Below are 25,877 nucleotides of genomic sequence, written 5' to 3'. Positions count from 1 at the left end.
ATGTGCTTTATATAGTATCTGCCTTCATTCTGAGAATCTGGAATTTTGGTATGTGGTATGTGTGTCACTTTGAGGCCGCCTAAGTGATCAGCTTTTAATTAAAAAAAACCCTTGCTCATGAGTCTCTAGTCAGCTTCTCTCAACAAAAACATTGCACACATGTTGTTTCATTTTTATAGAGGGTAAGAGTGTCACTCATGTAATGCCTCAAGGGAAGGAAAGAACATAAGGGAGCCTACAGATGGAATAAACCTCACTCTTCTTATATCTCTTTTCTTTGTGATCCTGCTGTATATCCTTACTACCTCTGCGTAATGAATCTTAGGAGTAAAACTGTATTTTATCCTAGAGTCATTCTAGAAAATCTTTTAATGTGGATTTGCGTTCTTCAGAACACAGTAATAAAATGCCTCCTCTGTAACACACCACTCTGTTAGATTTTAAGTCACCAAATTGTTAAGCAACATGGTTTCAAATTATCTCACATAAAGCCAGTAAGATCTAGCTACAGCAAACCGCAGAAAAACAATCAATCAACACAATGTAAATGTAACTTTAAGTCTAGATCTGGTAAAGAGGCTCCTTTTCCTCAGATTGCTAGAACTGCTAAAAACCTTGTACTGGCTCATATGCACAGAGTACTCAATAGAAACACAAAATTATCTTACACCTACAAGGGAAAAAATCGATGAGTGAAACTTTTGAGTATGCCTCTGCTTCAATTTGAACCAAATAGTCCAAGTTCTATTCTAGCTCCACATCAATTTTATTGACAAACTTAGAGAAGAAAATACATATACACTCCTCTAATTAATTGTTTAGATACACAATAAAGCATTTATAAATGCTAGAGAAATAATAATAACAATTTAATCTGCAGTTAAATGCTAAAACTTAATGACACACAAACTTAAGCTCTCCCACTTGAGACCTCATGAGAAAAAATTAACATAAAAATGCAATAAGTACTTTTAATTATTCTTGAAAAAAATAAAGAGGTATACCTAAAGCAAGGCTAGTTCTCTCAGTAACTGTTGAATTCACAGTTTTTAAAATAGCACCTGTCCTACCATAGCCACTCAATAAACATTTATTGAATTAATGAACTTCTAGCTCAAAAATAAAGGTCACATTTCTATTTCTTTATCTAATTCTTGACAGTGACAATATAAAAAGACAAAGAGAGTATATAACACATTCATGATAAACACTCATTATTTATATTTTTCAGAATCACTCTTCTTCTAGTTTTCTGACCTAACTGGGTAAATACTGAACACTTCCTGTCCATTACTAATAACAACTTTGAAAAAATATTTTCCTGAGTGCATCAGACTATTATTCTATTCATTGGAAGTTGAGTGCATTAATATCTTTTATATAAACTATACTTTCAAGTAGTTTTCACACTGATTAAGTTAAATGTGATAATGGCAAGAGTGATGAAATAAAATTTAATGGAAATAGTTTAATACATTAGAATTAAGAATTGTGATGTGTTAAAATTTTTTGATTTTCTAAGAAAGTATTATGCTCACATTTTGAAATGGTGCAAAGACAAATACAATTTCCAAAACTTAAATGACCAGGTAATAAAATCAGTCTTTCTACTGTGAGATCTTGCCAAAAAAATAGTCATTTTTATAGCTTCTGATATTTATAAATAAGAACATCCATTTAAAATGTCACTCTATCACAAATAAATACCAACTCAAAGCCTACAGTTTAATGACATGCCAGGCAGAGACATCATATTTACAATATAAAATTATATACACATTTTGATCATAGAACAATAATTTGAGGAGCCTTCTAAAGAAAACCTAAATTTTCAAATGGTGATGTCAACACAACCGCTAATGGAATAATCTCAACAGCCCAACAAAGTGTGAGCCATTTTTTCATTATGTGAGCCTGGCACCAATTTTAATGGTTTCCATTGGAACAAAAACTCTTCTCCAGAAAGGTCTGGCTTCCAGTTAAGATGGAAGAAGGTAGAACGAACAATATTCCCATTCAAATGATAAGAGAAAGCTTGATAATCTACAAAGTTGTATGAAATTTGTTCTGAGCTCATCAGATGGTTCATGTCACAAGGGAAACAAACAGGCTGAAATCTGAGGAAAGACAGGCACCTTCAGGGAAAGGTGAGTGGTGGCTTAAATGGGATAAAACATAGTAGAAAAACTGAGCTGCCATATAAGCCAATAAGATTTACCTGAAATTTTCAGCACATTTCTCAAGGCCACTTGTGGGACAGGCTGGGAGTACAGAATTTCCAAGAGCCACAGGCACTAGGCATTTTACACTTAATCTCACCCTTTTCCATGGATGTCCTCACAAGGTAACAACAACAGTTTGAGCAGAGTGAGAGACTGGAATAAGGCACCACCACTGTAGGATGACACAGTTTTGCCTGGAACCGTCTCCCATCCAGAAAAAAAAAAATCTGAGGCAGGAGTAGGGTGAAGAAGAAAAGACCATATATGGTTGGAGCTAGGGCAAGAAACCAGAAAAAAAGTTAAAGCAAAAACAAAATTCTTTCTCCTCTTGAGAAGTGGGTTAGAGACACCCAAACCCTGGCTGTTAGAAGTCTCCTACATCTGGCAAAGGAGCCACAGCAAGATCACAAAGAAAGCCTCATCTCCTCAAGGAACCAGGAATGCCAAGGTAGTCTAGGGCTGACACTGAATCAACACAAGAGAGAACACCTTCCTGACCCCACCACCAGTCTGTTCATCATCCACTAGCAGACTAGCAAGGTGGGGTTGTCTGTCCTTGGGATGGGGGCATGGAGAACCATTCAAATACTTATTCTGATGTAGAAGCACGCAGGGAAAATCTAAAGCTAATACAACAGTAACATTGAGAAAAAATTCTTTGACAATCCAGCTTGGACCTTCTGTATGAGGCAACTTTAAAGGAATCTGAAGCAGAAAAATCACTAATATAGCTATAACAAAACCCACACTTGGATCAAATTTTACACCAGCCAAAAAAAGTTGGTGTAAAAGTTTTCAACTTCTGAAAGGAAAACTTCAACAAAGAAATGTGTAACAAGTGAAAATATTTTCCAGAAAGTAAGTTGAAAAACAATTTTTGCAAACAATGACTGAGTGAAGCCAATACCATTTATTACAACATATGTTAAAAGACATTCTTCAGGTAAAAGGTATATGGTACAAGCCTTACCTGCAGGGAAACAGGGTTTGTGTGTGTCTATGTGGGGAACTGCCTCCTCCCCCAACTCTGCAACATCCCCTCATCCCTCTACCCCACAACACCCCCTGGCCCCCCACACCCCCCATCCCCAGCTCAGAGTGGACTTGTTTCTGCATGGGCCCGGCCTGAGCTCCTGAGCAGGACTGTCCAGTAAACAGCCAGTGCTGGCAGATTACCCGCACATTAGGGTCCAGGAGCAGCTGAGTGCTGGTGTCCCGAGGGCAGGGAGGAGGGGACTGCTGCAGCTCTGCAAACTCTCCAAACCCAGGGCCAGCCCACTGAACAGCCCCTGAGAATCCCAGGGGAGTAACAGGCCTGGTCTCAAGAGTTTTTCTGCCTTCCTGGGCTAGCCAGCTGGCCCTGCTCCAAGAATCAGCCTCCAAACCTGGAGACCTCCAGCGAGGTCATTCTGTTTCAAGGGGTGGAGACTCTGGAGTTTCTGGCACCTCACTGGGTCCAGCCCTGCAGTGTGGGCAGCCACAGCCTCTGTGCTTTACATCTTTAGCCATCCCAGGCCTCTGAGCAAGGAACTGCACTGAAGAAGGTTACTTGCTTGCTCTTCCACACTTTGCCTTCCTCCGCACCCCTACCCCACACCCTGTCTTTTCTGGCATCATCTTACAATGGCTTTCTCTTCACAGTCCGTTTTCTGAGCACCATTTGCACTCACTGCACCCTTTTGTTTACCACCCAATACAGTTCTAACCACGACAGTGTGCCTTCCTTGGCCTCCAGGCTACAGAAACTGCTCTCTCAGTGGATGCCCAAAGCCACCATACTGACTTTTCATTCTTTTTATTGAACTGTGGAGTCCTCTCCCCCAGCTTGTACATCTATTATAACTCTCTTTCTGTCCCTTAAAGTTATATGTATTTAGGAAGGAGACAGAAGGGTCCAAATCTGAGCTGTCTGGTATCGGCTTCCTGTTAAAAGAAGGAATTGCCTGTCCTAGTACTCTGAATCATCACCTGCTTTCTCAGGGACTTTGGACTGAAAAAGATCCACTCTCCTTCCATTATTTTCAACCTTTTCTTCTCTACCAAATTTTCTGTCTGGTATTTAAACATGCTTAGTTTCTCAATCCTTTAAAAATATTTCTCTCCTTAACCCCTCTCCAACCAGGACTCCAATTGTCCCTTATCCTCATGTGCATTCTCTCATGTTCCATGCCCTGTCCATCTCCAGTCTAACTTCTGCACTTACCACTCACCTGAAGCAACTCTGAATTGTCAGATAAGCTTCAGTCTGCATCTTACTCAACCACATTCTAGTGTTTGATGCTATTGACCACACCCTCATTCAAGTATGCTCTTCCCTCTGCTCTTATGTCAAAATTTCCCTCTTACTTTGGCTGTTCTTCAACAAGCAGCTTCTTCTCCTTTCTCCAACTCTCTCTTTTCTTTTTACATTGTTTTTTTTCTTAAATTTTTCTTTTCATTACCATTTAGTCTCCTTATACCCTCCTCACCCCAGTATCGCTGCACTGTTGTCCAAGTCCATGAGTCCTTTTTCCGTTTTGCTCAATTCCTGCATTCCCTATTCTCCCCTCTCCCTTATCTGTCATCCTACTGTCTATCTACAAATCTGTCTCTATTTTGCTTTTTTATTTGTTCTTAGATTCCACATATGAATAAAATCATATACTATTTGTCTTCATCTGACTGGCTTATTTCATTTAGCATAACGTTCTACAGATCCATACACACTGTCACAAGGGTAAAATTTTCTTCTCTTACATGGCTAAATAGTATTCCATCGTACAAATGTCCCATAGTTGTTTCATCCACTTCTCTACTGAGGAACACTTGGGCTGCTTCCATATTTTGGCGATTGTAAATAACACTGCAATGAACAAAGGGGTTCTTATGTTCTTTTCAAATTAGTGTTTTGGGTTCCTTCAGATATATTCCCTGAAGTGGGCTTGTTAAGTCAAAATGCAGATCCATTTTAAATTTTTGAGGTATCTTCATACTGCTCTTCACAGTAGTTGAAATCTGCATTCCCACCAACAGTACAAAAGGATTCCTCATTCTCCTCACTCTCTTCAGCACTAATTATTTGTTCATTTATTGATGATAGCCATTCTGACAGTGTGAGGTGACATTTTATTGTGGTTTTAATATGCATTTCTTTGATAATTAACTATGTTAAGTATCTTTTCATATGTCTATTGGCCATGTGTCATCCTTTTGGAGAAGTGTCCATGTAGGCCCTTTTCCCATTTTTAATTGAGTTGTTTGCTTTTCAGTGTTGAGTTTTATAATTTATTTATAAATTTTGAACATTATCCCTTCTCAGATGTACCAGCAAATACGTTCTTCCATTCTGTGGGTTGTCTCTTTATTTTGCTGATGTTTTTCTTTGCTGTGCAATATATTTTCAGTTTCATGTAGTCCTATTTTTTACATTTTTCTTTAGTTTCCCTTGCCTGGGGAGATATATCTAATAAAATATCACTACAAGCAATGTCCAAGATTTTGCTGCCTATGTTTTCTTCTATGATTTTTATGGTTGTGGGTCTAATATTTAAGTTTTTAATCCATTTCAAATTTATTATTGTGTATGGTGTAAGAAAGTGGTGCAGTTTCATTTTTCTGCATGTATCTATCCAATTTTCCCAGCACTATCCATTGAATAAACTACCTTGAGCCTCTTGTATGTGTTTGCTTCCTCTGTAGAGTTTTAATAAATGTATGGTTTTATTTCTTGGCTCTCTATTTTGTTCCACTGACCTATGTAACTGTTTTTATACAAATTACCATGCTGTTTTGATTACAGTGGCCTTATACTATGGTTTAATATTGGGTAGTATGATTCCTCTAAATTTGTTCTTCTTTCTCAGAATTGCTGTTTCTATGGTGGACCTTTTGTGGTTCCATATACATTTTTGAAATATTTCTTCTAGTGTGGTGAAATATTTCATTGGAATCTTGATAGGAATTGAGTTGAGTCTATAGATTGCTTTGGGTAGTATGGACATTTTAATTATATTAATTCTTCCTATCCAGGACACAGTTTTTGCTTCAACTTATTTGTATCTTTTTCAATTTCTTTCTTCGGTGTTTTATAATTTTCCAAGTACAGTTCTTTTATCCTTGGTTAGGTTTATTCCAAGGTATCTTATTCTTTTTGAAGCAATTATGAATGGGATTATTTTCTTAATTTCCCTTTCTGTTAGTTTGTTATTGGCATGTAAAAACATAACTGATTTCTGGATATCAATGTTGTATCCTGCTACTAATGTTGTATCCTGCTAATTCATTTATCAGTACTAGTAGTTTCTTGGTGGAATCTTTAGGGTTCTGTATGTATAGTTTCATGTCATCTGCAAGTAATGATGGTTTTACTTCTATCATTCCAATCTGGATGTGTTTTATTGCTTATTCTTGTCTAATTGTTGTGGTTAGGACTTCCAGTACTATGCTGAATAATAGAGGTGAAAATGGATATCCCTGTCTTGTTCCCAAATTTAAAGGGAACACATGTAGTTTTTGTCCATTGAGTGTGATGCCAGCATTGGGTTTCTCATATATGGCCTTTATTATAATTATGTTCTCTCTAGTCTCACTTTGTTGAGAGTCTTAATCATAAATGTGTGCTTGATTTTATCAAGTGCATTTTCTGCATCATTTGATATGACTATGTAGTTTTTCCTTCATCTGTTTACGTGGTAAATCACATTTATTGATTTGCAAATGTAACATGCTTATATTAGTCATACTGTATAATCTTTTTGATGCATTTCTGTATCTAGTTAGCTAATATTGTATGGAAGATTTTAGCATCTAAGTTAATTATGGCTATTGGCCTATAACTTTTTTCTTTGTAGTGTTATTATCTGGTTCTGGAATTATGATAATGCTGGTTTTATAAATGAGTTTGGAAGCTTTCTCTCCTCTTAAATTTGTGAAATAGTTTGAGAAGGAGAAGTGTTAGTTTTTCTTGGAATGTTTGGTAAAGTTCACCTGTGAAGACATCCAGACCAGGGCTTTTTTTGTTGTTGTTGGGAGGTTTTTGATTATTGCTCAGTTTCATTAAGTGTAATCTGTCTATTCAGATTCTCTAATTGTTCATTAAAAAGGACTAGTCGGAAATACGGAATGCAATTCTGAAATAAATACACTGGATGGTATAAACACTAGTTAGATGAAGCACAAGGTTGAATCGGTGAATTGGAAACAAAGTAGAAAAAAAGCTCAGGCAGAACTTCAAAATGAAAAAATAATTTTTTAAAAAATGAGAGCTTAAAAAATATTCTGGACAACAATAAAGTATAAAAACATCAGCATCATAGGAATACCAGAAGGAAAAAGAGTAAGCAAAGGATCAAGAACCTACTTAAAGAAATAATGTCCAAAAACTTCCCTAATCTGGTGAAGGAAAAAGAAACACAAGTTCAGGAAGATCAGGAAGTCCAAAGAAGCTGACATCGAGACACATTGTAATTAAAATGGTGAGAAAATACTAAATACTTCAAGAGAAATGCAGGTAATTACATACAAGAGAGCACCAATTAGACTGTCATCTGGTTTATCAAAAGAAAAATTTCAGGCCAGAAGGGATTGGCATGAAATTCTCAAGGTAATGAAAAGCAAAGACCTACCATCAAGGCTAGTTTACCTAGCAAGACCGTCATTTAAAATCAGAGGATAAATAAGAAGCTTCCCAGACAAGAAAAAGCTAAAGGAGTCTGTTAACACCAAACAAGTACTGCAATTAATGTTAAAGAACTTGCTTTAAGAAGAAGAAAAAGAGAGGAAAATAGTCTAACAATAAAATGGCACTACATATGTATCTATCAATAATACCCTAAATGTAAATAGCTTAAATGCTCCAACCAAAAGACAGAGGGTAGCTGACTAAATAAGAAAGCAAGACCCATACATATGCTGCCTCCAAGAGACCCACACCAAATCAAAAGAGACACACCGATTAAAAGTAAAGGAGTGGAAAACAATATTTCATGCAAATAGAAAGGAGGAAAAAGCTGGGGTAGCAATACTTATATCTGTCAAAATAGACTTTAAAATCAAGGCTATAGTAAGAGACACAAAAGGGCATTATATAATGATTAAAGAATAATCCATCAAGAGGATATAACCCTAGTAAACATTTACACACCCAAGCATCAGAGCACCTAAATATGTAAAGCAAATCTTGAGGAACATAAAGGAAGAGATTGACAGAAATACATTTATAGTATGAGATTTTAATAACTCACTGATTTCAATAGATAGATCTTCCTGACACAAAATAAATAAGAAGACAGCAGACTTAAATGACATAATAAATCAAATGGATTTAATTGATGTCTTCAGAGCATTTCACCCAAAAGCAGCATAATTTACATACTTTTCAAGTGTACATGGAACATTTTCTAGGATAGGCCACATGTTAGGACACAATAAAGTCTCAATAAATTTAAGAAGATTGAAATTTTATCAAGCATCTTCTCTGACCTCAATGCTATGAAACTAGAAATCAATCACAAGAAAAACACTGAAAAACACCCAAAACATAGAAGCTTAATACTATTTTATTAAATTATTAATATTTTATTAATAATATTTTATTAGTGAATATGTCAACAATGAGATCCAGGAAGAAATCAAAAGATACCTTGAAAAATTGAAAATGATGACACAACAATCCAAAATCTGTGGGACACAGAGAAAGCAATAAAAGGGAAATTATAGCATTATAGGCACATCTCAAAAAAAAAAGAAGGAAAAAGAAAAAGCTCAAATAAACAACCTAAGTTTACACTTAAAGGACCTTTAAAAAGAACAACAAATAAAGCCCAAAGTGAGTAGAAGGAAAAAGAAATAATAAAGATCGGGAGAAGGAAGATGGAGTTGGGGTAGGAGGAAGCAGATTCCACTTCTCCCTACACATGGGAGAAAATCCTAGCCTATCTACGGAGTAAAAGAGCAAACAACCAACATACCTCAACATATATGAAAATAAGGGACCAAAAATTGTAGCAGAACTGAAAAACCAAGCAGTAAGAAGTATGTTTCCGGACAATAAGGTCCCAGGGGGACTGCAGCCCCAGGCCTGGCACCCGCTGCCAGGTTTGCCACAGAGTTCTTGGGAGAGAGCTGGAGCAACTGCTCCCTCCCCGGCCAAACAAGGTCAGAGCTGCACAGGGAGAAACCCAGTTGCTAGCAAACACACAGAGGCTGTGAGCACCCTTGGAGTCTGTGGACACCGGCAAAGTTGAGAGTCACACAACGGGCCTTGACCCCCATGGTCACCAGTCTGGCTGGAGAATTGGGCTGCAGGAGAGCCCAGGCCATTGTACGGAGTGGCAGGCTTCAGTAGGAGGAATTTCTCTAAAAGAAAAAGTGAAAAGACAGACATTGTTTGGGGAATTCTCCTACAGCAATCACTCTGGCCTCCCTGCCAACCAGCTGGGCCTCGATCCCAAGCTTGCGTGGAAGTTTGTGCTTGTATGGAAGACCCGGCACACCCCTATAGCACTGGGAAAGGTGAGGCAGCCTGGCCAAGGGTGCTCATGGGAGTGCACCCCCACACCCCATCCCACAGCAATAACCCTGGGGAAAGGCCTGGATTCTACACGCAGGGCACAGGGGAGAGGTGCCACAATAGCTCTCCAGACAGTGTGCAAGCACCTAACTGAGTGCAGATCAGGAAGGAAGAAAAGCCATACCAATCACCCCTCAGCCTGGTGCAGCCAGCAAGACTAGAAAAACTGGTTTGGCCACTTTGAAAGCAAGAGGCTTTTTAATTTTATTCTATTTTTTTCACAATTTTTAATTTTTTAATTTTTATTATTTTTTCTTTCAATTTCTTTTTCCTTTCTTTCCTTCTTTCTTGTTTTATTCCTTCTTCCTATCTTTCCTCCAATTTTATCTCTTCTTCATTTCTTCCTCTGCCTTTTTTTAAAATACCTACAAGTGAGACAAAAAAATAATCTGGAACTGTGAAAAGACCAGAGTTCAACCCAAAGAAGGGGAATCACAACAGCTGAGAGAGTGAGACAAATTTCACTTTGCTATTACAGGGAATCTGCAATATTATGCAGTTATTGCATATTTGTATTATTATTATTTTTCCATTATTCTTACATCTTTTATTTTAATGGTATTTTTGTATTTCTCTTCTTTCTCTATAGTCTGCTTTGCTAGGCTGGTTATATTGCATCACTTGAAAGGTTTCCCCTGATATCTCTTTCATAGTGTATTGCTAATTTACTGTCCTTCACTTCACCTGTGTCCCATTAGCACACTACTCAAGGTTCTATACTCTCTATTCTTGTTATCTAGATCACATAGATTCTGTCATATGATTGTTGCTCTAATATTATTGTAAATAATTGATGTTCCATGCAATTATAATTACTTCACAACACCGCCCCCCCCCCCCCCCAGATCTTAGCCCACTGTATGGTTTCCTGAACTCTATTACTGTAGTGGTTAACTCTATTCTCTCACACACTACACCTATTTACTATCCTTTATTCTCACCTGACCTCAGAATCTGACCTCCCACAACATCCACTGCTTTCTAGATTCAACTCACAATCCCTTCTTCCCCAACAAGAATCTTATCTTTTTTCCACCCTTTCTGAAAATTGGCTAGTTGGGTGGAATATCACAGTTAACACTATACATAGCCAAAGGATCTGTTATCTCTTCTCTACTGGCTGTTGCTGTAAATATCATAGAATACTCTCTTGCTGTCTTAAACCATTTTGCCTTCCCCCTCCAAGTGATCACAAAAAAAAAAGTAGGTGGAAGCGGTGAACACCAGGATACCCACTGGAAGAGGGAACCCAACAATAAAGGAACCACTAACAGATAACAACAGAAGAAGGTGAAGGAGGGAGTGGAAATCACACAAACCTCAATCCAAGACCTACCTAGAAATGCAACTAAACAGTGGAGAGAAACTACCCAGTACAAAAAACTGAACAAGAGCAATAGAGGATCCTTAAAACCTTATACACACAGAAGAACCAGCTTCAACACAACCTGCCCTCAGCAGCACAACAAAATATAAGAGGTGGTGGACAGAGTGAACCTCAGTTAACCAGCTGGTGGGAAGGAACCACAAAAGAAAGACCCAACAACAATCAAAACCCAAAGACAAACACAGAGCCAACTTAAATGACAGTCCAAGACCAGTGAGCTTGGGAGATCAAGGAAACTGCACCACTGAATCTCACAAGTATTCTACCACAGAAGTTCACACCATAAACCCGGGCAACCAGAACAGATCGATTTAAGAAGCTGAGGCTAACAAGAAGAGTCTCACAAACAATGGGAAGACAAAGAAACAATCCCCAAATGAAAGGAAAGGAGGAAGTCTCAGAAAGAATGCTAAATGAAATAGAGGCAATTCAACTATCAGATATTGAGTTCAAAGCAATGATTGTCAGGAAGCTCAATGAGCTCATAATGAGCTACCAGAAACTACAGGGAAGCTACAATGAACTCACTGAAAACTACATCAGCATAAAAAAGGAAATAGAAACTCTCAACAAGGGCCAAGAGGAAATGAAGAATACAATTTCTGAACTGAAAAACACAGTAGAAGGAATGAAAAGCAGGATCAATGAAGCAGAAGATCGGATCAGCGAGCTAGAGGACAACGTAGAAGAAAACACCCAGAAAGAGCAAGAAAAGGAAAAGAGGCTCAGAAAGAATGAAGAGGGATTAAGAGAAATGCAAGACAATATGAAACGTAATAATATCCGTATAATAGGGATAGCAGAAGGAGAAAAAGAAGAACAAGGGATAGAAAACCTATTTGAAAAAGTAATGATGGAAAACTTCCCTAATTTGATAAGAGAAAAAGTCACACAAACCCAGGAAACACAGAGAGTCCCAATCAAGAGGAACCCAAAGAGACCCACCTCAAGACACATCATAATTAAAATGGCAAAATTTCAAGACAAAGAGAGAATCGTAAAGGCATTGAGGGAGAAACAGGAATTAACATACAAGGGAGCCCCAATAAGGCTAGCAGCTGACTTCTCGATGGAAACACTCCAAGCCAGAAGAGAATGGAAAGAAATATTCCAAGTAATGAGAACCAGAGGCCTGTAACCAAGGATATTTTACCCAAAAAGGCTCTCAGTCAAGATAGAAGGCCAAATAAGGAGCTTCCCAGACAAAAGGACTCTAAAAGAATGCACCTCCACCAAACCAGCTCTGCAAGAAATGCTAAAGGGCCTGCTTTAAGGAAAGGAAGGAAAAGAGAGAGAAAGAGAGGAACATAAGTATGAAAATGGCAAAGAATAAGTACCTATCAATAATAACCTTAACCGTAAATGGATTAAATGCTCCAATCAAAACACATAGAATAGCTGAATGGATCATAAAGCATGACCCACACATATGGTTCGTTCAACAGACCCACCTCAGAACAAAAGGCTTACATAGGCTGAAAGTGAAGGGTTGGAAACAAATATTCCAAGCAAATGGACAGGACAAAAAAGCCAGGGTAGCAATACTCATATCAGACAAAATAGACTTCCAAAAAAGGACCATAAAGAGAGATTCAGAAGGTCACTACATAATACTCAAGGGAAGAATCCACCAAGAAGACATAAACATTGTAAATATATATGCACTCAACATAGGAGCACCCAAATGCATAAAGAAAATCTTAGAGAACTTCAAGAAGGATATTGACAGCAACACAATTATAGTGGGGGATTTTAACACCCCACTGTCAAAAATGGACAGATCTTCCAAACCAAATATCAATAAAGATATTGTGGCATTGAACAATGCCCTAGAGGAAATGGACTTAACTGATATATATAGAGCCTTTCACCCCAAAGAAGCAAAATACACATTCTTTTCAAATGCACATAAAATATTTTCTTTTTTAAAAATATTTTATTTATTTATTTTCAGAGAGGGAAGCAGGGGAGATAGAAAGAGAGAGAGAAACACCAATGTGCAGTTGCTGGGAGTCATGGCCTGCAACCCAGGTATGTACCCTGACTAGGAATCAAACCTGCAACAATACAAGGAACATTTTCAAAGATAGACCATATCACAGGACACAAAGCAAGCCTCAACAAATTCAAGAAAATTGAAATTATATCAAGCATTTTCTCTGACCACAAGGGACTGAAACTAGAAATCAACCCCAAGGGAAGGAACCCAAAACACTCAAAATCATGAAGATTGAATAGCATGTTATTAAACAATGAATGGGTCAAGAATGAAATAAGGGCAGAAATCAAAAAGTTTCTGGAAACAAATGAAAATGAACTCACAACAACTCAAAACTTATGGGACACAGCAAAGGCAGTCCTGAGAGAGAAGTTCATAGTGCTACAGGCCTATCTAAAAAAGATAAAAACATTTCAAACAAACAGGCTAAGCCTATGCCTACAAGAACTCGAGGAACAACAACAAAGACAGTCCAGAACAAGTAGAAGGGAGGAAATAACCAAGATCAGAGCTGAATTAAATGACATAGAGACTAAAAGCACAATTCTAAGGATCAATGAATCCAAGAGCTGGTTCTTTGAAAAGATAAACAAAATTGACAAGCCTTTAAACAGGCTCATCAAAAAAAAAAAAAAAAAGAGAGAGAGAGAGAGAGAGAGGACCCAAATAAACACAATCAGAAATGAAAGAGGAGAGATTACAACTGACACCAGAGAAATACAGAGTATTGTAAGAAATTACTATGAAGAACGGTATGCCAAAAATTTGAAAACCTAGGTGAAATGGACAAATTTCTAGAAGAATATAATCTTCCAAAACTCAATGAAGAAGAAGAAGAAAGCCTGAACAGACCAATGATAGCAGATTAAATTGAAGCAATAATCAAAAAACTCCTGATACACAAAAGCCCAGGTTCAGATGGTTTTACAGGAGAATTCTACAAAGCATTTAAGGAAGAGCTAACCCCCATCCTTCACATACTATTCCAAAAATTTCAAAATGATAGAAGACACCTAAATACTTTTTATGAAGCCAGCATCATCTTAATCCCAAAAACAGATAAAAACACAACAAAGAAAGAAAACTTCAGGCCAATATAGCTGATGAACATAGATGTTAAAATCCTCAACAAAATATTGGCAAACTGCATCTAATAATACATTAAAAAGATCATACACCATGACCAAGTGGGATTCATCCCAAGGATGCAAGGATGGTTCAATATTCAGAAATCAGTAAATATAATACATCACATAAACAAAAGCAAAGACAAAAACCACATGATCATATCAATAGATGCAGAAAGAGCATTTGATAAGGTATAGCACCCATTTATGATAAAAACACTCAGCAAAGTGGGAATAGAGGGAGCTTTCCACAACATAATAAAGGCCATATATGAGAGACCTACAGCCACCATCATACTCAATGGGCAAAACCTAAAATCATTTCCACCAAGATCAGGAACAAGACAAGGCTGTCCACTTTCACCACTTCTATTCAATATAGCATTGGAAGTTTTAGCCACAGAGATCAGACAAGAAAAGGAAATAAAAGGCATGCAAATTGGAATGGAGGAAACAAAACTGTCACTGTTTGCAGATGACATGATAGCGTACATAGAAAATCCTATAGACTCCACCAAAAAACTGCTTGACCTAATAAACAAATTTGGCAAAACAGTGGGATACAAAGTCAATATCCAGAAATCAAAGGCATTTCTGTACATCAACAATGAAACAGCAGAAGCAGAAATCAAGAAAAAATCACATTCAATACAGCAAAAAGAAAAATAAAATACCTAGGAATAAATCTAACCAAGGAGGTAAAAGATCTATGTGCAGATAACTACACAACACTAAAGAAAGAAATCAATGAAGACACAAACTAATGCAAACATACACCGTGTTCATGGATTGGAATAATTAACATCATCAAAATGTCCATACTACCCAAAGCAATTTACACATTCAATGCAATACCTATTAAAGTACCACTGGCATATTTCACAGACATAAAACAAACACTTCAAAAATTTATATGGAACCATAAACAACCCCAAATACCTGCTACAATTTTGAGAAAGAAAAGCAAAGTAGGAGGGATCACAATACCTGATGTCAAACTGTGTTACAAGGCCACTGTATTCAAAACAGCCTGGTACTGGCATAAAAACAGGCACATGGACCAATGGAACAGAACAGAGCCCAGAAATAAACCCAAGTCTCTAAGGTCAATTAATATTTGACAAAGGGGGCAGCAACATAAAAAGGAGTAAAAACAGCCTCTTCAACAAATGGTGTTGGGAGAACTGGACAGCCACATGCAAAAAATTGAAATTTGAGCACCAACTTACATCATACACAAACATAAAATCAAGGTGGATAAAAGACTTAAATATAAGCCATGTCACTATTAAAGTCCTAGAGGAGAACATAGGCAGGAAAATCTCAGATATTTCACACGGCAACATTTTTACTGATATGTCCCCCAGTGCAAGGGACATAAAGGAAAGAATAAACAAATGGGATCTCACCAAAATAAAAAGCTTCTGCACAGCTAAAGAAAACAATATTAAAATACAAAGAGAACCAATTATATGGGAAAACATATTTGCCAATGATACCTCAGACAAAGGTTTAATCTCCAAAATTTATGAAGAACTTACATAACTACACTCTAAGAAGACAAGCAACCCAATTAAAAAATGGACAAATGACTTTAACAGACACTTCTCCAAGGGGGACATACAGAGGATCCAGAGACACATGAAAAGATGCTCAGTATCGCTAGATATCAGAGAGATGCAGATTAAAACCACAATGAGATACCACTTCACACCAGTCAGAATGGCCATCATAAACAAAGCAACAAACAACAAGTGTTGGAGAGGTTGTGGAGAAAATGGGACTCTAGTGCACTGTTGGTGGGATTGCAGACTGGTACAAGCACTACGGAAAACAGTATGGAATTTTCTCAGAAAACTAAAATGGATCTGCCTTTTGACCCTGCAATTCCACTGCTGGCATGGTATCCTAAGAACCCTGAAACACCAATGCAAAAGAACCTATGCACCTCAATGTTCATAGCAGCACAATTTACAATAGCCAAGTGTTGGTTCCGCAACCTAGGTGCCCATCAGTAAATGAATGGATCAAAAAACTATGGTACATTTACACAATGGAATTCTATGCAGCAGAAAGAAAGAAGGAGCTCCTCTCCTTTACAACAGCATGGATGGAACTAGAAAGCATTATGCTAAGCAAAATAAGCCAGGCAGTGAAAGACAAATACCATATGATCTCACCTTTAACAGGAACCTAAACAACAAAACAAAGAAACAATCAAAATATAACCAAAGACACTGAAATAGAGAACAGTCTGACAGTGCTCAGAGGGGAGAGGAGAGGGAATTTCAGGGAAATTTCAGGGGAAAAGGGGAAGGGTTTACAGGAACAAGTATGAAGGACACATGGATAAAAAAACTAGGGGTGGGTGGAAATGGGTGGGAGGAGGGGAGGGCTGGCTGGGTGGGCTGGGATGGGAGTCAAAGATAGAAAACTGTACTTGAACAATTAAAATAAAATTTTCAAAATGTAAAAAAAAATAAAGATCACAGAAGAAATAAAAAATAGAGCCTAATAAAATTGTATAAAAAATCAGTGACTCCAAGAGCTGGTTCTTTGAAAAGATAAACAAGATTAACAAGCCTTTAACCAGAGTAATTAAGTCAAAAAAAAAAAAAAAAAGAAAGAAACCACAACTACATAAAATCAGAAATAAAAGAGGAGAAATAATAATGGACACTAAAGAAACACAAAGGGTTGTAAGAAATATTATGAAAAACTCTATCTCAACAAATTGGACAACCTTGACAAAATGGATAAATTTCTAGAAACATAGTCTTTCTTTCTCCAACTCAAATGAATGGATTTACACTGAGTTAAGCCCTTCTCCTGAGCCTCAACATATACAGCTTCCTAGGTGAGATGTCTGTTGAAGTCCTTGCCTAATTTTTAATCAAGATGATATTTTTTTGGAATTTTAAGAATTCTTTGTATTTTTGGTTAATACTCTCATGAACTATGTCTCTTGTAAATATTTCTCCCAGTCATTAATAGAGTCTTTTTGTTCTCTTGACAATGTCTTCTACAAAGCAGAATTTCAAAAAAAAAAATTAATGAAGTTCAGCTTATCAATTCTATTTTCATGTACCTTGCCTTTGGTATTGTACCATCACCAAACTCAAGGTCATCTAGGCTTTCCACCCTGTTATCATCTAAAAGTTTTACAGTTTTGCATTTCACATTTGGGTTTGTGAATCATTTTGAGTTAATTTTTATGAAAGACAAAATTTATGTCTAGAAAGCTGTTGTGTTTTCTGTTTGCTTTTTTGCATGTGGTTGGACAATTTTTCTACCTTTTGTTGAAAAGCTTTTTTTTCTCTATTGTATTGGTTTTCCTCCTTTGTCAGAGGCCAGTTGACTGTATTTACTTTTTTATTATGCAGTCTGTTTATGAACTCTCTATTCTATTTCATTGATTTGTGTGTAGTCTTTTGTTAATACCAAACCACCTTGATTACTGTACCGAGATAGGATGTCTTAAAGTTGAATATTGCCAGTCCTCCAACTTCATTCTCTTTCACCACTGAGTTGCCCATCTCAGTCCTCTATCTCTCCACATAAACTTTAAAACCAGTTTGCCAATATCTAAAAAAGTACTTGCTGAGATTTCAATTTGTACTGTTAAGAATCTATAGATCAAGTTGGGAAAAACTGACATCTTGAGAACATTCAGTCTTCTTATCTAGGAAAATGGAATACCTCATCATTTATTTCATTTTTCTTTGATGTCAACATATTTTTGATTAGCAAAGGATATGAATAAATTAAAGGAATGAAACAAAAAAGTATGGTGGGAAATCAGATTAAATCATTTAAATAAGGACAAATTTTAGAAAACTCAAAAATCACACAAGTTAAGAATTTCAATGTGAGCCCTGGCTGATGTGGCTCAGTGGATTGAGGACTGGCCCGTGAACCAAAGGGTCACTGGTTCAATTCCCAATCAGGGCACATGCCAGGGGTGTGAGAGACAACCACACATTAATGTTTCTCTCCCTCTCTTCTCCCTCCCTTCCCCTCTGTCTAAAAATAAGTAAATAAAATCTTAAAAAAAAAGAACTTCAACTTGAGATAGGCTTCATAAGCCTGGTACTCTTACTTCTTAAAGTTACCTCAGTACCAAGTGTTAAGTACTCATAGCTTTCTATTACTTAGAAATTTGTAAAAAGTTACTTCATCAAGTACACATTGCAAGGAAAACATTTTTTCCCTCTGAACTTGGGTAATACTATGTTCTCAAGAGCTACTCCTTGAGGCCTGGACTATTTTGCTTTCATTTCTTCTGTCTCTTAAGAACTTATTATTTTCCACAGGTAGGATTATCAGAAATATCTCCTAAAATTAACTATAAATCTGTCTAGAAGAGTTTATGAGACCGTATTTGGTTTACCATGGGCTTGACTTCAAAGAGCTCCCGTCAGGATGGATAGCAACTGCACTTTCATTTGATTCTTGTGTTTTTGCCTTTCTTGAAATGTATGTAGGGTTAAAATTCAGAGATGTATCCTCAGGCTTCCAAGTATCAATATAAGTAGAAGATTAAATGAAATTCAATGGGCTTAAGGACACTTGTATTAACATATGAAACACCCTATGCTTAGAAAATCAAACTGCAGGTCAAAGATGAAGTCATTTGCTTGTGTGAAAACTAAGAAATATTGAAACGTTGGGCAATTTCTCAAAGATATTCACAGTTATTCAACTTAACATAGCATCTCAGCCACTATGTGTACCAAGAGTGTACCAAGGTCTGCTTTCAAGGACAAAAATAGAATATTATTAAACTGTTACCTGCTTCACTGAATGTTAGCATAGGAAATAGTACTTCATCTTTTTTATTTAACTTTACCATTAAAATACCAATAAAAATGAAATTGAGGAAAGATCTCTAGAATCCTCATTAGACTTTAGATATCACAACATAAAGAAATAATAATTATAACATAGATTGGGCCAGATTAAGAAATAAGGTCAATAGATAATGCACAGCTAAACATCTATTTTATTTATTTTATTTTTAATTGAATTTATTAGGATGACATCGCTTAATAAGATTATATAGGTTTTAAGTGTAAAATTCTATGACACATCATCTGTATATTGCATTGTTTGCATACCACCTAAAGTCAAATCTTCTTCCATCACTATATATTTAACTCCCTTTACTACCCCTCAGTTGCCTTTCCTCTGGTAGCCACCGTACTGTTGTCTGTGTTCTATAAGTTTCTACTTTTCTTGTTTGCTCATTTCTTTCTTTCAGTTTTATATCCCATATGAGTGAAATCACATGGTTCTTAACTTTTTCTTTCTTATTTTACTTAGCAGGATATTCTCAAGATCTATCCATGTTGTCTCAAGTAGCAGTGTTTTGTCTTTTCTTATGACTGAGTACAATTAAACATTTCCATTAAAATGAGACACATAGAAAGAAATATATTAGCGCACAGGGTCAGGTTGTATCACCCAAAAGGAGAAGTGCTTCATTCTAGTCCCAAAGTGGAAAACTCTTTACTATTAAAGCCAAAACAAAAACTCTTTTTATAGCAGTAGAAATCTTCTTTTTCTGGTCCTCCTTTTTACTTCAACAGTTTGTTGCTTCAGAATTGCTAATATTGAGGTTATTCATTCAGGCACACATACCTAATGTAATTGAGGTGATTTGCAAAGTGTATACAATAAAAATGAATAAATGTTAGATATAAGTTAAAATAAAAAATTATGATAAATAGAGGAAACAGAGTGCATAGAAGGTATTCTCAGAACCTTTCCTATACTAAAGGTAAGCCACAATTTTCACTCTACTTAACTTATCACCAGCACTAAAAGGGATTGAATATCCATTAACATGATTTGTGGAGATTTTGAGAAATTCAATGGTTTTTCAGTGGAAGTGAATTTCTCTTGGCAGTTCAGTCTGGAAAGTCCTGTTTTTCTTTTTGGCTTGTGTGTGTGTGTTTCTGTGTAGTAAGGAGTTATGTGAATTACAACAAATGGTATAGTGAGTATAGTCTTCTCCAATGTCTCTATAGCAAATTTAGTGGTGAATTTAATGTCAGGTCATCAAGCACAGTTGGAAGTCATAGACACAATAATTACAGTAATTTAATAACTAAGACATTCAAAAATAATTGTCTTTAATTATTCTTCCAAATTCCTTTTATATCAGGGGGAAAGTATTTTCAGGAGTAAGACAATTGCCAAGTGCCACTCAACTAGTAAGTGACTAATGCAGGGTCAGAATCTAGGCAGTCTGGCCCCAGGGCTCATGTTTTTATTAAATGAAACCCTATCTGCCCCAACAGAAATAATCCTGTAAAATGTTAGCAGAAAATGGTCCAGACAGTTCCAATATAAGTTTTCAGCTATTCTGGCTTTATTAATAAAACTAGAATAATTAAAATACTGGAGTGGATTAATTGAATGTCTGACAAATGGTTTTCTATAAACCGTTTGCCTCTCAGTTTCTTGATCTTCTCATAGTTGGTAATTTTATTTTTCCTTTATATCTCTTCAATTACTCACTTCTATGTTCATTCACAAACTTGATTTTGCAATCACAAGAAAATGAACATCCCATCATCCCTTGATAACCCCCATACACTTTAAAGCAGCATTCCATATTTTTCTCACTTATTCCAATACCCTCATAATCCTTTTACTCATCATTTTTGTAAATATATTGAAACTATCATTGTCTAACTATTGATAAATATCAATTGTTCTTATCCAACCTAAATTTCATTGTCTGTTATGATAATTACTTTATTGCTTATGCCCAATTATTTTGTCCCTCTCTAGTATTATTTTTTGATAAGCCTCAAACCTTCATGAAACAACAAGCCAAATACTCTCTTTCATTTTAAGTAGCTTAAAGTGAAAAAGTTTTTTCATATGACAGTCAATATAGTTTTTTCTATTTTTTTTTACTTTTTATTGAATTTATTGAGGCAACAGTGGTTAATAGAATTATATTGGCTTCAGGTGTACAATCAATAACACATCATTTTTGTGTGTGTGTGTGTGTGTTTACCACCTCAAATCAAGTCTCTTTCCATTACTGTTTATCCCCTCTATATCCTCCTCTACCTCTCCCTACCCCATTTCTCCCTGAGAATCAGCATACTGTTTTCTGTGTCTATGAGAAACTTTTTATTTTGTTTTGTTTTGTTTGCTTAATCCAATTTACCTTTTTCACCCAGTCCCAGAACCCCTCTCTTGTTTGACAGATGTCAATCTGTACTCTATCTATGGGTCTGTCTCTATTTTGATTGTTATTTTATTTTGTTCATTAGATTTACATATGAGTGAAATCATGATACTTGTCTTTCTCTGGCTTATTTCATTTAGCAGTATATAGTTCTTTATAATAGGGGAGATGTCTCTTGTGTGGCTTTTCTTTAAGAAATTAAACAGGTTCCAAAGAATTCCATATTGTGATGCTTCCACCTTCAGCATATGGTATCCACAGTTGCCACTGAAGAGAAAGAAAGAAAAAAGGAAGAAAAAAAATCGGTGTTATTCCTAAAACCTACCCCATATTTGTATGTGTGTGAACACATGCTCAGACTTCCAGTCTCCATGTAAATGACACCTATTCAGAGATCTCCCCTGCTATCATATCAAAGATTATAGATCTATCCTCTGCCCCCATTTTCCTTACTCATTTTCATCCAGAAAAGAATCTTCAAAAATAGTAAGCAATGTATTTGGAGAGAAAGCAGAAAAATACCATTACATCAAAAGCAACAGTAGGAAATTCTTTAAGAAAGAAAAAAATCAACTATGTCAAATGACACTGAAAAGATTTAGTAAAACAAATTCCTCCCATGCTCCTTTTTCTGTAGCAAAGGTTAAGAGGTTTTCTTTTTTCTCTCTTTCTTTTTTTTTTTTTTTTTTTTTTTTTTTTAGATTCCTGTGTGGCTAAGGAACTGGATACAATTTAGTTTCTGACCTTGCAATCCATTCCTGCAAGATCTGAAAGGCACGGATAGAATGAATCATCTCTCCAGAGCTCCATAAAGAAGTACTGAACATGACCATTCATAGAGTATAGAATATCTGGTTGCCCGTGTCATGAATGAAAGGAATTATGGAAGTAGCAACGCTGATAGTAGCAGCAGCTGCTTAAATTCTGGATTGCAACTAAAAGTATTTGGTCTTTAAATCAAAGGTTTAGTGATTTTTTAAACTTCCATTAACCAAATACTTTTAATGATATCTCACTACCAAATTTTCTGAATTCAACTCCTCTCTGTTTAAAGTACTTAGAACTTTGTCTGAGAGAGCACTTGGTAACTGGAGAGGTCGCAAGAGCCTGACTCTCACAGAATTTTGTTTATCTGACTCGGTTGTTTTGAAAGTTGGAAAATGAGATACCATTAGTCCACAGATGTTTGCCAAAATAATTACATATATTATTATCTTGTAATTCCCTGGAATAAAATACACATTGAGGGCAAACTCCGGCAGACCAGCTGGCTGCTGTGACAGATTGTTATGATGAGATTGAATAATACGAATAATGTGAAGTAGGCTGACTATTCTGATGGCACTAGAGATTTTTAATTTAAAAAAGAAGGTAAGGTTAAGGTTTTAAATTCTCAGCTTAATTAATTATAAAGAACAAGAAAGCTCCCACGTTTATCCTAAAAGAGTCTCTTATCTCTTATGGATGCAGGGTTGGGCTGATGAAACTGAAAAGCAAAGCAGAAACTTTTACTATAGATTGCTAAATTATAACATAAATGGATTTATCAACCACACCAGATCTCATAAAACTTTAAGGGATTGACTAGGATACTGAAAAGTAGAATGAGACATTTGGATGAATGATGGTAAATCTAAAGACTTTAACCCACACATCACAAAAAAAGTCTCTTTAAGAGCAGAATAAGTGCCTCTTCTCCTGTGTAGTGACAGGAGTTCTGCCTTGCCTGATGATTTGCTGTGACCTCACCTTAGGCAGTTCCCTTCTAAGTAGATAGTGATTGTCCTCATCCTCTACACCTGTCATCCACATTGTCTCCAGAATTGGAAGTGAATTAAAATACCAGCAGCGCCTTCAGAATGGCAGGTATAAACTCTGAGCTGTGAAAAAATAGTTTATCCAAAAGAAGTATATAATATTATGGATTTACACAGTGACTGGCTATTACATGAAGAGTTAGATTTAATGGGCTCCATTAATTGAGACAATTTAAATGTAAATATAAGTGAAGCCCTTCATAAAATATTAGTTCATAAGCAACTCATTTGTGAGCTAAAATAAGCAACTTATTTTAGCAAATATAAAAAACTATCCTTGATAGTTAATATTTCCAGACATATGCTAATCTTTATAAGGAAAAAGCCTAGAGGAAAATCATGTAAATTGTCTAAAACAATAATTTTAAATAAAAATTATAAATACCACAAAAAAGAGTCCACATTTCTGACATTATTGATGCCAATAGCAAATCAATTAAATTCTAACAATTAAATAGTGATAAATCATCAAAGGACCTAACTAAATGTGCTAATTCAAAATTTAACAATTCAATAAGCACATGGCATGTAATGGTTTTCTAAATTTTGTAGGTTATAATTCACTTTGAGAATGCTATGTAATCTTGTAAGTAAGGAAAATGTAAAAAGGTACATATATCTACAACAATTTGGGGTGGTTAAAAAATCCCTGAATTCCACCACTGGGACCCCAATGATGATACAGGCCTTGGGGTAAAAATTCTATTAAGACAGTCTAAATTATTTTCTTGGATTAAGAAGTTAGGTCCAAGATTGCTCTATCCAGAAAAGCTTTCATTTAGAATGGAAGGGCAGATAAAGTGCTTCCCGGATAAGGTCAAGTTAAAGGAGTTCATCATCACCAAACCCTTATTATATGAAACGTTAAAGGGATTTATCTAAGAGAAAGAAGATAAAAAATATGAACAGTAAAATGACAGCAAACTCACAATTATTAACAACCACACCTAAAACAAAACCAAAAGCAAACTAAGCAAACAACTAGAACAGGAACAGAAACACAGAAATGGAGATCACATGCCCTGTTATCAACAGGGGAGTAGGAGGGGGAGAGAGGGGGAAAAGGTACAGAGAATAAGTAGCATAGATGGTAGGTAGAAAATAGACAGGGGGAGGGTAACAATAGTATAGGAAATGGAGAAGCCAAAGAACTTATATGTACAACCCATGGACATGAACTAAAGGAGGGGAATGTGGGTGGGAGGGGGTGTGCAGGGCGGAAGGGAGTGAAGGGAGGAAAATAGGACAACTGTAATAGCATAATCAATAAAATATATTTTTAAAAAGAAGTTAGGTTATCAGACTGGAGTATCTATTTATACTAATTAATTTTGTTAAAACTCCCTCCAATAGAATTTCTGTTATTGAATTTTACATATATATCATAAATTATATAAAACATGTATAATGTATACATGAACTCATACATTTTATACTAGGCATGAATACATGCATGCATATTTATGTATACATATAAGTACATACACACAGTGATATTTTCTGTAGGTATTTTCTGTAGGGAAAGCATGTACTATAATGTTTTATTTAAAGGTCATAAGGAAATTTTCTATAGATCATGAGATCAAGAAAAGCTGTGCAAATAAAGATGAAACTAATTTTAAAATGTTTTTTAATCTAATATAAAATCACTCATTTTCTTCTGCTATGACAAGCATAGTCATTCTGAGATCCATCTGTAGCAAGTGTCAAAATGGTCTGCATTTGCATCATTTTATTATTTTCCCATCTCCATTTTACTCTAAAATTTTGTTTTATCCTTTATTACACACACTTTGCAAGCAATTTCCATTCTTGGTGGAGCAAGATGAAGGATATAAACATATAAATAAATCTAATAATTATTCATTGTGTTTCAGATCAAAAAGAAGTGCTTTAAAAAATCTTCCCTCTGGATATCTTTTTAGCTATCCAGCCCAGAATGCAAGATTATATATAGGGTGTTTGTCATTGTATATTATTGAAATACAAATTAAGGATCATAAACATTTTAAAAATAGTATGCTTTGTTAATATTCAATCTAAAGGGGTAAATTAAACTAAATTGATATTCTTCACTGTATTATTTAAATGATAAGAGACTAAGTCTCTCATTTGATATCTGGCCAAAATAGTGTAGCATAGCCCAATCGGTCTTGTATCTGCTTTGTCACTGTCAAAAACAAAACACCTTTATAAATGTCGTAAGTGCTTCCAGTACCATTATTTTAAAAAAATTAGCCCCCCTGACACTTCTCCACACCTCATTCACATGCTTCTTTTTGGCAGTGACCACAAATTATGAGAACAATACTGCCAGGCTCTCCACTTTTGCAGTATTTTTCCTTTATGTCATGATTTGTATTTTGGGAAATATGTTGGGTTTGAAGTCTATATTTTCATCAAGATCCTAAACTTTATGTGTGGTAATAGCAAACGTTTTAATTTGGAATTATTTCCAAAGACCAATGCAATCTAAATTCTTCATTTTGTAATGAAAGACAGTCATGTGTCCTCCCACTTGAGATGATTTTAAATTTTTTCTTTTGTTTTTATATATACCCAATATATC

The sequence above is a fragment of the Phyllostomus discolor genome, chromosome 2 (assembly GCF_004126475.2).
Source record: "Phyllostomus discolor isolate MPI-MPIP mPhyDis1 chromosome 2, mPhyDis1.pri.v3, whole genome shotgun sequence".
Taxonomy (NCBI): domain Eukaryota; kingdom Metazoa; phylum Chordata; class Mammalia; order Chiroptera; family Phyllostomidae; genus Phyllostomus; species Phyllostomus discolor.
The sequence above is the reverse complement of the archived record's forward strand: the minus strand, read 5'-3'. Positions refer to the sequence as shown.